This window comes from Rissa tridactyla, chromosome 1, assembly GCF_028500815.1.
Source record: "Rissa tridactyla isolate bRisTri1 chromosome 1, bRisTri1.patW.cur.20221130, whole genome shotgun sequence".
Classification (NCBI taxonomy): Eukaryota; Metazoa; Chordata; class Aves; order Charadriiformes; family Laridae; genus Rissa; species Rissa tridactyla.
The window spans coordinates 190,181,639-190,194,348 of NC_071466.1; the positions used below are offsets into that span (position 1 = coordinate 190,181,639).

General features: G+C 40.5%; 1 protein-coding gene across 6 annotated transcripts in view; it reads right to left on the bottom strand.

The window, feature by feature from the left end:
* The window catches only part of LOC128904178 (uncharacterized), an 87,278-nt gene extending 74,983 nt beyond the window's left edge, over positions 1-12,295 (bottom strand). For 4 of the 6 annotated variants that reach the window (XR_008464427.1, XM_054188139.1, XM_054188138.1 and 1 more), the window contains exon 1: positions 12,193-12,295. The gene's annotated coding sequence lies outside the window, so the exon portion shown is untranslated. The remainder of the gene's footprint in view (positions 1-12,192) is intronic. The other 2 variants (XM_054188135.1, XM_054188137.1) reach the window with 2 other exon arrangements.
* Positions 12,296-12,710: the final 415 nt, after the last annotated feature.

Below are 12,710 nucleotides of genomic sequence, written 5' to 3' on the forward strand. Positions count from 1 at the left end.
CCCTCACATTGTAGGATGTCAGGATCTCTCCCTAGCAATCTCCCCATCAGACATCTGCTTCTTCACAACTCCCTGCCTCATTCTTTACCCTGTGGGACTCCATGATGCCCCTTTACCCCACATCTGATCCAGCATTTACTAAAGAAAAGTTTCACCAGAAGGGGAACCTAATCTTTCTTCCTCCCCCGCTCTTTTCCTGTTATTAGGAATACCCTCTAGATACCATCACCTGAGACTAAGATGAGGAACAGGGAGTAGAAGATGCCGGAGCACGACAAGGTTAGGTGGAGAGGGCCAGAGCAGTCCACAGTGTGTTTTGGATATGGTAGTGCTATTGGCACCTTTAATTGCAGTATACTTGGCACCACTGTCATTTAGAGCCACAGCAATACCATAATAACAGTATATTGTCTGCCATTAGTACAAATAGGGCAAAAACCAACTCTGCAATACAAAACCTAAGTTTAGATTACGCGTAACACATGTGGTCTGTTCCTTATAAATTAAAGGACTTTCTGTAGTTTCTGTAAGATTCATGCTTGATTCTTTCTAAGGAAGCACAGAGATAGAGTCTTTCCAATAAGGAGGTGTTGTGGTTTAAACCCAGCTGGCAACTAAGGCCATGCAGCCACTCACTCACTCTCTCCAGTTGGGATGGGGGAGGGAATCAGAAGAGCAAAAGTGAGGAACAAATCATGGGTTGAGATAAAGTTTTTAAGTTTAATAAGGAAAGCAAAAGCCACGCATGCAAGCAAAGCAAAACAAGGAATTCATTCACTGCTTCCCATCGTCAGGCAGGTGTTCAGCCACCTCCAGGAAAGCAGGGCTCCATCATATGCAGCCGTTACTTGGGAATACAAACGTCATCACTCTGAACATCTTCCCCCTTCCTTCTCCTTCCCCCAGCTTTACATACTGAGCATGACATCACATGGCATGGAATACCCCTTCGATCCATTAGGGTCAGCTGTCCTGGCTGTGTCTCCTCTGAATTTTTTGTACCCTCCCAGCCTACTCACTGGTGGGGCGGTGTGAGGAGCAGAAAAGGCCTTGACTGCTTAGCAACAACCAAAAATGTCAGTGTACCATCAGCACCACTCCCATTCCAAATCTAAAATACAGCACCACGCAGCTGCCAGCAAGAAAGTCAACTCTATCCCAGCCGAAACCATGACATAAATGTATTTAAAAGATACATTACATATCATCTTCTCACCTACCCTCTTTTCTTCAGCACCATTCACAGAAATTATTAAACAATATTCCAAAACCTGAAAAGATTCACAGTTTTCCTTTCAAACTAAAAGTATGTAAGTTTAAGGGAATGTAACATTATCAACACAGAGTTGGGAAAATAAAGAAATTACATAATTGCTCCATGTTCCTCAGTTCCTAATAAGTTTTGATTAGTTGGTTGAGGGGAGAAGATATCTACCAAAAACTTGTTCAAGTTTAAAATCTGGGGTTTTTTTATTTACTATTTTGAGGCAAGTCAACTTTTGGGTTTATTAAATGATGAACTTTTCAACAAGGAAGCATATATTTGCATAAAGTAAATAATATATAAATAAAAAGCTCATAAAATGTGACTTGTAATAAAGTATTTCAACATTCAATATTTCAATAAAATAAAATGTTTCAAAACACAGAGGATCAAATCACTGCTCTCTGATCTTGGCATTAGCCACGGTGTTTTCACAAATCGTAAGTCAAGAGTTATTTTTGCCTTGCCGTAAGAAAAGGAGCCGTCTAATTCAGGCCACAGGAGGCCCCCACAGAGCAGGCAAAACGGCAAACTTCCACAGCCTCCCTGGATTTCATACTAATAGCCGTGCAGAATGTCTGCGCTGTGTTCTTAGCGTGTAGAGGAGACAGAATGAATGGACCATCAGCAGTTCTGTCAAGGAGTAGACACAGAGTCTATACTTTGGATGCTGATAAACAACAAAGCTCAGTAAAATAGAGACAGTCACTTTAGATTAGTTATTAGAACACTAAGTACAGTACCTTTCACACTTTGAAACAATTTCTATAGTAATAAAAGTCACTGTGACAATATAGTACCATTGTTGCAAATTTCATCTATTCCTCTCTTGTTTATAAGCTCCACTGTAATAATACTTTGCCCATCAGAATTCATTGAAATGCATTTCATTATCCCAATCAGCCCCCTGAGTCACTGCTTTATTGTATTACATTTCCTTCCTACTGTATTTGAACTTTCTTCTAATACTAAAGCTGATTCCGAGCCCATTACAACCAGTTGCAAATTAGCTTTTATTCTGCTCTGACTGATGAAGTGTGTTTTAATAAATTCATGCCAATAATTTTATAACCTAATATTCATGCACTTTATCTTTTAATTACTCTACCCTAAATTAATCTAGTTATATTTCTGATTTATTTCATGCTTTTTCTTGGTCCCAGGGTGGGCTAGCATCTTTACCGTTCTCATGAGTATGGGCAGTTGTAGTATTACATTCTCCCTGATTTTAGGAATTAGAAATTAGTATAATGTACTTTTATAAGGGGGAAAGAATACACTGTATTTTATGTGCATGTTTTCTTGGGAACACACTTTTGAAATAACCTGGAAAAGCTCTGTAAGTGTGATATACATAAATACACAGGTCGAAAACATACTCATGAACAATTTGTTAAGAGCAAGAAGGAAGGTCTGACTCCCTGATAGCACCAGCTGATGTGCTACATGCACTTGGGGAAGTTAACTGCACAGTCCCCCTTCCTCGTCATTCAACTCTTCCAGTGGATACCAGCAGGCAGATACCCACTGAATCTCCACAGCTCAGGATTATGTTTGCAGTATCTAAACACATTTCACAGATTTGAAGTACGCTCATAAAAGAACTACGCCTTTAAAGCAGTGAGTGGCAGGGCCAGAGAATATATAGAACTGCTCCAGCAATGCAATTAGAATCATTTAAATTCTGCACTTTCCAGTACTGTTTTTTCTGACAGAAAAAAATCATTCATGTTATGATATTCTTTGCTGAGCAAAGTCCTTTCTTGAATCAGAAGGCTAAGAAATGTAACACTAAGTTGTTCTGCAAACGTCTATTTGATGCTAGTGCACGAAGTCATATAGATATCTCTTCATGTAGCCAGAGAAGAGATCCATCAAAAAAGAAACAAGACAAGGGGAGTCAGCAAGTCCCGTCTTTCATCTGACTGACACTTTTCGCTGTGAAAGATTTGGGGGAATATTTTCTTTGAGAAGTTCCCACACCTCTGAGGCTCTCAGTGATGTTGCGACTTACTTGACAGCGATATGCTGCTAGGTTGGGGAGCACACATTCTTTATCTCACAAAATTCTCTATATGTTTGCTGAGATAGAATTTGTGAACAACTACTTTTTCCTGTCTTAGCCTGTATTTTCCAGGTCAACTTCTGTGGCATGTTAAAAGTAATTAAACAGACCTTATTACTGAAGTTGCAGCAACACATATAGCGAATACACATGGGTGTTAAAAGTGGGAACAGTCAGGGCCCATATTTCTTGATCCTTTTTTCTCTTTTTTTTTTCTTTCTCTCTGAGTCATTCAAATGGCTTGAGGTTGTTAAATAGAAGGAGAAAAATATGTATAATTTACGGGGCTAATTTCACTACCTCCACAAATATGTTCCTCTGTGCCAGTAGCTTATATCTAAGACTCAAGCAAGCAAGGGCACAGAGAATGTGCTGAACTTTGACATGCTGGTATCTTGCCTGAAATTTAATTTATGGGGGATCTTAGTTCACTCTGCTTTAAGCAGCAACGATTTTTTGCCTGTCTGGTCCCAGAACAAAAGCTTTAGCTGGAGGTAAAACTCCTCCCAGCATGTGATGCTAAGGGCACTGCTGCTGTGTCCTGGCTCCATGGAGAGGACTTGCCTGACTTGCCTACTAGTATCCCACCACTTTCTAGTACAGTATGAACTGCTGCTACAACTTAAGTGTCAAGAGAAAGTTGATTCCAAAAAGTGTCTGTGAAGATGAACTCTGCAGGAATTACTTGGTAGGTGATACAGTTAAACTAGTTCTGCAGTCACAGTCTTACTCTATAAGAAAATGAGTCTGAGCGAGTGAGAGCAGATCGGGAAGAACACCTCTAAGCCACTCCATAAGAGAGGACAGACTCTGAAGGAAGATGCAGGAGATATATTCTACAACAATGAGAAAAAAAAGAAAGAAAATAGATCTCCGGGGTGGACTAGTTGGAGAGAGACAACAAAATGGAAGAAAAAAAGAAAACCAAGAAACCCGTTTTTTTTTAGTCATGAAATAATTGTTAGCATGATTTGCTATATTTGTGTTTCACCGCTTTTACATTTGCATCTCAGATAATAAGAAAATTGCCATTGTTTCTGAGAACTGTTTTTATTACTTCTTTCAAGATCATTAAAATTCTCAGTTCCACCCGTAGTTTTATTTTCTATTTTTATCTTTAACTTTGCATTCTTGTCCTTCTCCAGATTACCTTTATGGAATCAAGACTAATCACTAGAATTAGAATAACAAGTTCTTCCTTCCCTCAGACAGTATTGCTCTCTATGTAATTAAAGATTCAAAGGTGATTGTTTATACTGGAAATCATTTTCCCATTAATTTCAAATTTTCAAATATTATACTGACTTATCATATATCTTCACTTGGCAACGTGCTGCTTTTCAGATAAAAAAGAGTCTCTTCTTCCTCAGTATTTTTTTTTCCTTTTTATTTTCCACTGTAAACCCTCCCCGCTCGGGTTGACATTATCTTTTAAGGTTGACCTTTTCCACTAGGTGGCACAAGGGGCCATATGAGTGGCAGGACATAACACAGGTTGCTGGGCCATGGTGTAAAATGCATGTAATGCTTAAAAAAGAAATATTCAATTTAAGAGCAATACATTCCTTAACTACTGCTAACTGTAGTAGCTCCAGTGCCTTCACTGGTAAATGCTGATCTATTATAGCCAAAGATTAATGTGTACTCCATATAAAATTGTTTTCTAAGCTGTGTTATTTCCCATCTTGGAATTTCTGTGTTTAATATGAAAAATGTCCCGTATATTATATCCTAATACCTCGTTCTTCATAGTCCTTAGAGACAATTTTTAAGAAGATTTGAGCATCAGATAGAGTTGTACCTGATCACCATATCAAGATGCTAGTAAAGGAGTGCGCCGGCACAGTGCAATGGATAAAAATATGCAGATGACCTCAGTGAAAAGGAATAAAAATGAAACACGTCATTAATTCTTTGGACATCTGATATCTCTTTAAAATTGGCTTGAATTATGGTCCTTGCTTTTAATTCCTCCAGCCTCTTCAGTGCTAATTACTGAAGCCTATACTTGATCTAAGAATTTCTGAGCCAGAATTTGTATATCCTTCTTTGCTGCCAGAGGACTGGTTGCCCAATAGCCTTTGACTGCCCATCTGCTGTTGGAAGGGACAGGCATTCACTCCTATCTGTTAGATTAATTTTAAAAAGCTTGCCTGACCTGGAGGGTGAAAACCTCGGAGGTAAAAATTCTGGGTGAATCTCAAGCCTGTTATTCGTCTGGGAGCCACAAAAATCACCCCTGTAAAGACTCTCTTGTTGCACTAATGGCTCAGATTACATTTGGCTTATACCAAATATAGAGACTTCTGTCTTTTATTCTTGTCTCAGGCCACAGTGAAATTGCTGATAGCTGGGAAGCCATCCAGCTCACCAAACGAAGTCCATGACTACATTCCACAGGGTCCATGACACTTACCCAGGTCCTCCCAACTGATATTTTCCCCATATGGAAAGACTTTGAAGAGATTTACACCTAAAAGCTTTTATGCAACTGGTGCAATCACATAACATTTGTTGCTGTAGAGTGATTTCCAGCTCTTTTTTGTCCTGAGGTGAACTCCAAGCGGTCTCTAAAAATAGGCCTTCAATTTTGTTTTTTTGTTATTACACTGACCATTGTGCCATTTATGACTTTTGCAGTTATAAAGACTCTAGAATAACCACTATCAAAAACTGGCAGAAATCAAACCATCCTAGTGCTATCTTTCTTTCTTATTTGGCTGTTTGCCCAGGCTAAGGAAAACCTAGAGTAAGTAAACGTGACTTTTATCTAAGCTACAAATCTGAGCTACAGAGGAGGTGACAATTCCCATGGCAAGGACTTTCCATGAGAAATGTTCAGTTATTTCTTCCCCAAAAGAAAAGAGCTGGCAGAAGCGGTCAGTAAGATACTTGATTTCAAATACTATGCAGAAACAAAGATGAATGGCACAGAGACTGCACGTTCATGCCAGCCAAGAACTGCTTTAGATAAGTTGGATCTTTTAAGTGGTCTCTAGGATTCATCTGGAGAACAGACTCTTGCAATTGCCCACCTTTGTGATATGAAAGCAAAGTCACTAGTTCTGCCCTAGGAACACAACATGAAACACATGAACATGGTATGGTCATCTCATGTGGACAGTGCATACAGAAGCTCTCCAGTACTCTCCACCATGGCATCAGTGCCTGCTGTGCCTCATCTGACCCTCAATCTTATGTCCCTAAAATTGGCCACATCAACCATTGCTTAGCTTTTCTTGCCTAAAGACTCTAGATGAGCATCCAGGATGGAATGGGATGAGCTTGAAGAACTTCAGCATCAGCAATGCTCTTCTTCATCATGAAGAAAAGGTCAACCTGTAAACTGCCTGAATAGGAGTGAAAATATCTGCTGTGTACTAGAAGTGAAACATTCCGTGCTATAGTTTTCTGTGAACCACCATCCAGTTTTGTGATATCGGTCTACCTGTTCTGTAAAAAATTTTGAGCCATGAGATAGTACGTAAGACCAATCTGTGAACGATGTGAAAGAGAAGAAAAACACTGATAGAAATGAAATTGTTGGCATGTTAGCAGTTAGTAACTCAAGGACTCAAGAGAAAAATACCATTGTGATTTAAACAGTGATCTAAACTAAAAACCAGTAGAAGTCCTGGAGACCTCAGAAAGGTCAAGGAAGAGCCTATTCCAACTTCTCTTGCCTGAATGCCAACCACCAGGCCAGGAGGCAGTCTGACTTTCTGGGTGTCTACATTGGGATGGTGATCACATTAGTGTTTTGGCTAGTAGCATGTGGATCCCATCTATCTACATCTCTTCTGGGTATTAACCAAGGAAAAATTGCAAATTACTCTGGAATTTAATTATCATACACAATTCAGAGTTTCAACTCAGCTAGCCCCTCAGTCCATGCTGCTGCTGGGTGTTATGGATGCAAAACCTGAGCTTCCTCTGCTCAGAAGGGGTCTATCTGAGAAGGCAGTCTAGAGGAGACAGTCTGAAAAGAGAAAATCAGCATAATGAAATGCAGAAGTTCTGTGTTTTCTAACACACTTTGTGGTGGGAGCACCTCAAACCCACCTTCCACAGCCCTGGGCATTAACTCCTGCACCACTGGCTTAAACAGAGTTGGAAGTGTGAATAGTCATTTGCCTGGAGAGAAACGTCCCTCTTCATTTTTGCTAACACGGACACTAAAATGCTAGTCTGATAAAGTGGTTATACGTAGTGATGACCAATTCACAATGTTCCTGAATGTTCCCTGCAGGCCAAACACATTGAGAAGGAGACAATAGCAAAAACTAACTCTATAGGACCTGTTAGGATATCCTTGAACTGCGCAAGAACTGGTGTACAAAATCAATTCCTGCCACTGCTGCTAGACCCTGCAAAGGAATTAGCTGCAGTTTATGATCACCTGCATAAACGCCTGCCACAAAAGCTAATGAAACTGGCATGAGCGCCTGATCACAATCCAGCAGTCAAGTATATCAACAAAATAAACACACTTAGTCCCTACACCAGGTATGGTAGAACAGCTTGCTAAAAATGATCCTGGGAATTGGATAAGATCATACATTATTGGAACTGGAACAGTTCTTCCTATTCCCTAGAGGTTACAAGGAACAGAAAATTTGATAGGCACAAAACACTGATAACTTAGGAATAACAGCCTAGACCTAAACACCCGCAGCTTCTGACATTCATGTAATAGTCATATTAATTATCAGTGGAGCAGTTCATAAAAAATAACATAAAAGAGCCACTTTTAGCGGTCAAACACCACTTACTCAGCATATCCTGAATCTTGCTTTGTGAGCACGAATGAAATATGAACTGGGGTTTTATTTTTATCCCTGACTGCTCAGTCACTGTTTCAGTGGAGTAAGACCAACTGCAGTGTCATAGGTCTGAAGAGTGCTGGTTAGTACTTTCAGGATTTTCTTCTTCCCATAAAATTGCTTTTAAACAAAAACAGTTAGATAGGAGCATGTATATTTGGGTAAACTTCTGAAATACAGGCAGATTTTCCATCTAAAACCTGCCTTCTTTCCTAGAAGTTGGTTTTGGAGGTTGTTGAGGACTAGAGAAAGCTAGTGAGCATTTTGCCTAAGGAGACCAAGGGTTGCAAGAGCTGCATAGACAGAAATTATATCCCTACATGTCCAAGGAGCCTCATTTACCATGTCTGCAACAGGAGCCCAGAGCTTCTCGGTCCTTAATGTGCAGCAAGAGCCCAAAAGCCCAGGAAGACACAGAAGCAGCTAAAATGCTCAGAAATTGTAGGCAATCCCTTTTGTCACTGTTTTCTTTCTCTGGTTGTTCCCAGTTCACATATCCTGACGGATCTGTAACTGTCGTGGCAGCCAGCTGCCGTATTTTCTTCAAGGGGCGGGGAAATGAACGTCACAAAAGACACACGGTTTACTATTTTCTACTTTTTTTGGGTAGAGTTCCTATAGGTCAGGTTTAGCATGAAAGCTTCCAAAATTTTGAAATTGCCTTCAAAACAGATGTGCAAAATTACGTCACCAGGAATTTAGAATTCTGTCAGATTTTTTTAACTTTTGAAGCTGACGGAAAATGTGCTAATAATGTATTCCATTTTTAATCAGTTAAAAATAGATCTTATTTGCTTCAAACCCCTGTTAAAACTGTAACAGCATTGTTCTACAGCTTAAAGCACCTGGTTATACAATAGGTATAAATATTGAAAGCGTGTTATGATTTGTTTCAAAGGTCCTTTACATAATCATGACATCCTAAATATAACCCGGGCTAAGGAAGTTCTCATTTGTTAAGCTTTTTGTTGCGCTTCACCTGCCAGTGAATATTTGCCTGTAATCTCCTCTCAGTCTGAGGAGTGGTGATGGGTCCCGAGAGGTTCCCCTGCAGTTACTGTCCTCAGATGCTTAGGGTGTGAACTCTCCCTTCAGTTTTGCATGGCACTTGTTGCCTGTCATAGAGGGAGGTGCAAATTTATGTCGCTTGTTTGCTCCAAGAATCCCGTATTAGCAAGTACAGCAAATTAAAACCACAGGAAATGTAAACAGTAGTAGGGCAAATGCAAAGCCATATCTGCCTATCTGCCTTCTCATAAACACGAGGTCATTTTTACTTGCTTGCTTGTTAGGTTTCCTGAGTGCTTTTTCATGTCGTTGACCTTGAGAGTTTGCAAGGACTTTACTTGACACATTTCCTCAGTATTAACTCAATTTCCATTTCTCTCCCTTCCCTCTCCCCCTCCATATTTCTTTTATTCAGTAAGCTGGGCATGAATCATGAAAACGGAACTACAATGGTGAATATAATATTTATGCATTTTGGTAGAAAGTTCATCTCCAACTATACAGCAAATGAGCATGAATTTTATTATTGTTTATTCAGGTGTAGCAGAGAGGACCAATTAAGCCATCTCCCTGCGTTCCCAGCAGACGTACTGGAAAGAGACAGAGAGCAGGAGCCTAGTTTAACTGCTCTCCATGCCCCCTGAAGGCAACTATTTCTTTCCACTGCAAAGGAGTTAAAGATTGACTTTGTGAATGCCTCAGTCATACCCTATCTGTTGCAGCTTCAGAGTGCTGGAACTGGTCCAGCCCAGTGGGAACCCCCTGGGCTCCTCCAAATATTACCCACTTCCAAGCAGACGAGTGAAGAACTGAGCAACCCTTCCACCTGTTAAAACATATGGACAGTATAGCAGGGATTCCCAGCTGGCCAAATCTGACCCTTTCTGAGCTCCTTTGTACAGGCAGACCAATCTGGTGGGCTCAGAGCATACCAGAAAAGGAGAGTCATTCTTTTACCCTTTCCTACATTTTCCATGGCTCCTGGAATTTCACAACCTAGGATCTGGGATTGCTAATGGTGTTTTTCAAGCTCATTTCAAAGAAAATTAAACCTTCTGAGAGTATTCTTATGATAAATTGTGTTTGTGGTGCTGTAAGTAGTCCACATTTAAAAATATATTTCCTTGTATTATAAAACATATTGCTACATCATAAAAGAATGTTCAGTAGCCCTGAAGAGCAGCTGATCATATGGGTTTCAAAACATAACTTGCAAACAGTACAGAAGCATTTCAAGGTATGTTTTCAGACTGTTTAGCAAGCAACTGCTTATAGTATTAGAAAACTTCTGCCGCAGCATCAGAGGATGCCAGGCAAACAGTCGGATGGCTTAATCTGAGGCAGCAGTAGCAGCCGTATGGCAATAACCGTATTTAAGGCAATAGCAATATGCCATGACTGCACTCTGGATATTTTACTGCTTATCTGCAATAGTGCTGTCAGTAAACCTACAGTACCCAAGAGCACTGAGTCTGGTGATGTGCAGACAATGCAGTTTTTCTCACTTCGTCGATAATAAAGTGCCTAGAGATAAAATTACCACCTAAGTGAGAGAAGATATACCACTGCCAGAACTGTAGATCTGATAACCCATGGCAACTTGTATTCTCATCTTCAGCAAGAAGACCATAGCTGTATCTACTCTCAAATAATTTATTTAAATACCTACAAATTCCAAGTGGACAGTTAAACTTGCAAATAACTCCACAATCACCTCTGTATTTATTTATTTATTTTTTTAATATCTATTATGTATGTAACTATAATTAGCTAGAATTCTGCTCAGGTCTAAGGAGAAAGACCTAGTGAGTCACCATTTTGAGTCACATCACCTGTGAGGTGACATAATCCTGCAGAACAATTGGTGCAGCTCTCAGATCTGGGGCAAAATTCTTGGTAGATTTCGATTTTAGATTTTGAACAGGGTAGTTACCTCAGGCCCTGCAGGATCCCCCCTGGGTTTACACACTGTCTATAGAGGTAAATCACCCTGTGTGCCGCTGGTGGAGGACAGGTCCTAACCACTGATTTCAACCTACATCCTCCACAAATCTAATACTTTAGACTTCTTGCTTAGCTTCGTCAAAGAGATCCTGTCACTTCCTTTGTCATATAAATCTAACTGAGGTCTCCAGTGTTTACATACTGCTAAGCAAGCAAAGAAATCTGAACATACATCTTCAAACAATCTGATAATATGAAATCTGATGGATTATGGAAAATAGTACTTGTGAAAGACACAGGAAGATAAGGAAGATTTCTCTGGAAAAAAGAAAGACAAGAACAGTGAGTAATATCTTTGTCAATAGCTACTGGGCACATAACAAATTAAGTGAGTCTGCTTGCAGTTTAAGATCAGTCCTGAGAATTTAAATGAGTTTTGCTCAGGAAATGTGAACCTGCCTGAAAATACTTTCAGTTTTGAAATTTGCAGATCAAAAATTTGCGCTGCACAGACTGCTTGCTTGCTCTGGAGTTAGAGGCATCTGTGTCTCTAAGCGTGTTGCATGCTAGGGCTTCCAAGGTCTGGGATACAGTTACAACTACATCAGAAAAATACGAAGGGCAGGGTGTTTATGACCTTTCCTCGTGCATCTTTTCAAATGTACATGCTGCATACCCAGTTGTCACGCAATCAACCCTCTCTTGAAATGAAGAGCTGGAGGGATCAGCAAGGAAGTTCAAGGGGAACTCAAGGGGAGAGGAGAACAAAAGCCCAGCTGAGCGCGACGCCAAGCCCTGCAAAATTTCTGCCTTCGGCTACGTTCTAGGGGGTGGTGGTGACAGAGGTACTGGCTCCTCGCTGCCTCGGTGCCGGTCCTGCCGTTCTCTGCTGCACCCCTGCTCTCCCCACACATGCACTGCGGGCCGAAGCCCAGCTGTGGGCTCCCACCGGCTGGAACAAAATCTCAGTGGATGGCATTACAGGCCAATTTAATTCATTAAAACTGCAGAAAACAAACCCAGGGAAAAAAAAAAAAAAAAAAGGAAAGAAGCATTTTTTGCCAGGTTAGTAGAGTGACCCAGCTTACCGTATGATTAGATGAGTATCAGAATGACGCAAAGGAGGAAAAGATCAAGCAGCTGGGAGCAGAGGAAGGAACAGAGTAAGCAGGAGACAGACTGACACCTCCTGCCTTTACTGGAAGCAAGCCCTTAGTTTAGTTTAGCTGTAATGTGAAACCATACCCTGGATATATCTACCCTGACCAAGAGTCACTGCTACATGAGAACAGTGCTCAAGGTACCTCTTGAAGTGAATGAACAGCATACATCTCATAAAACCAGTTCTTCAGGCCCTCTGCTGATTCAAACAAGCATCACCGCACCAAATTCTGTTCACGGGTGATTTATAGAGCCATGTTTGCAAAGTCATACCCAGCACAGAAAGAACTGAAACGGACTATTAGAAAGGAGGGTACAGAAGGAGAAGATCATTGTCATTCTCTGCACACCTAGACAGGAGTCATGGCCCTGTGTCCAACAAATCCCATTCTAGAAAAAAATATATGTATTTAGGTATATTTTTTTGCAGATAGATATACTATGG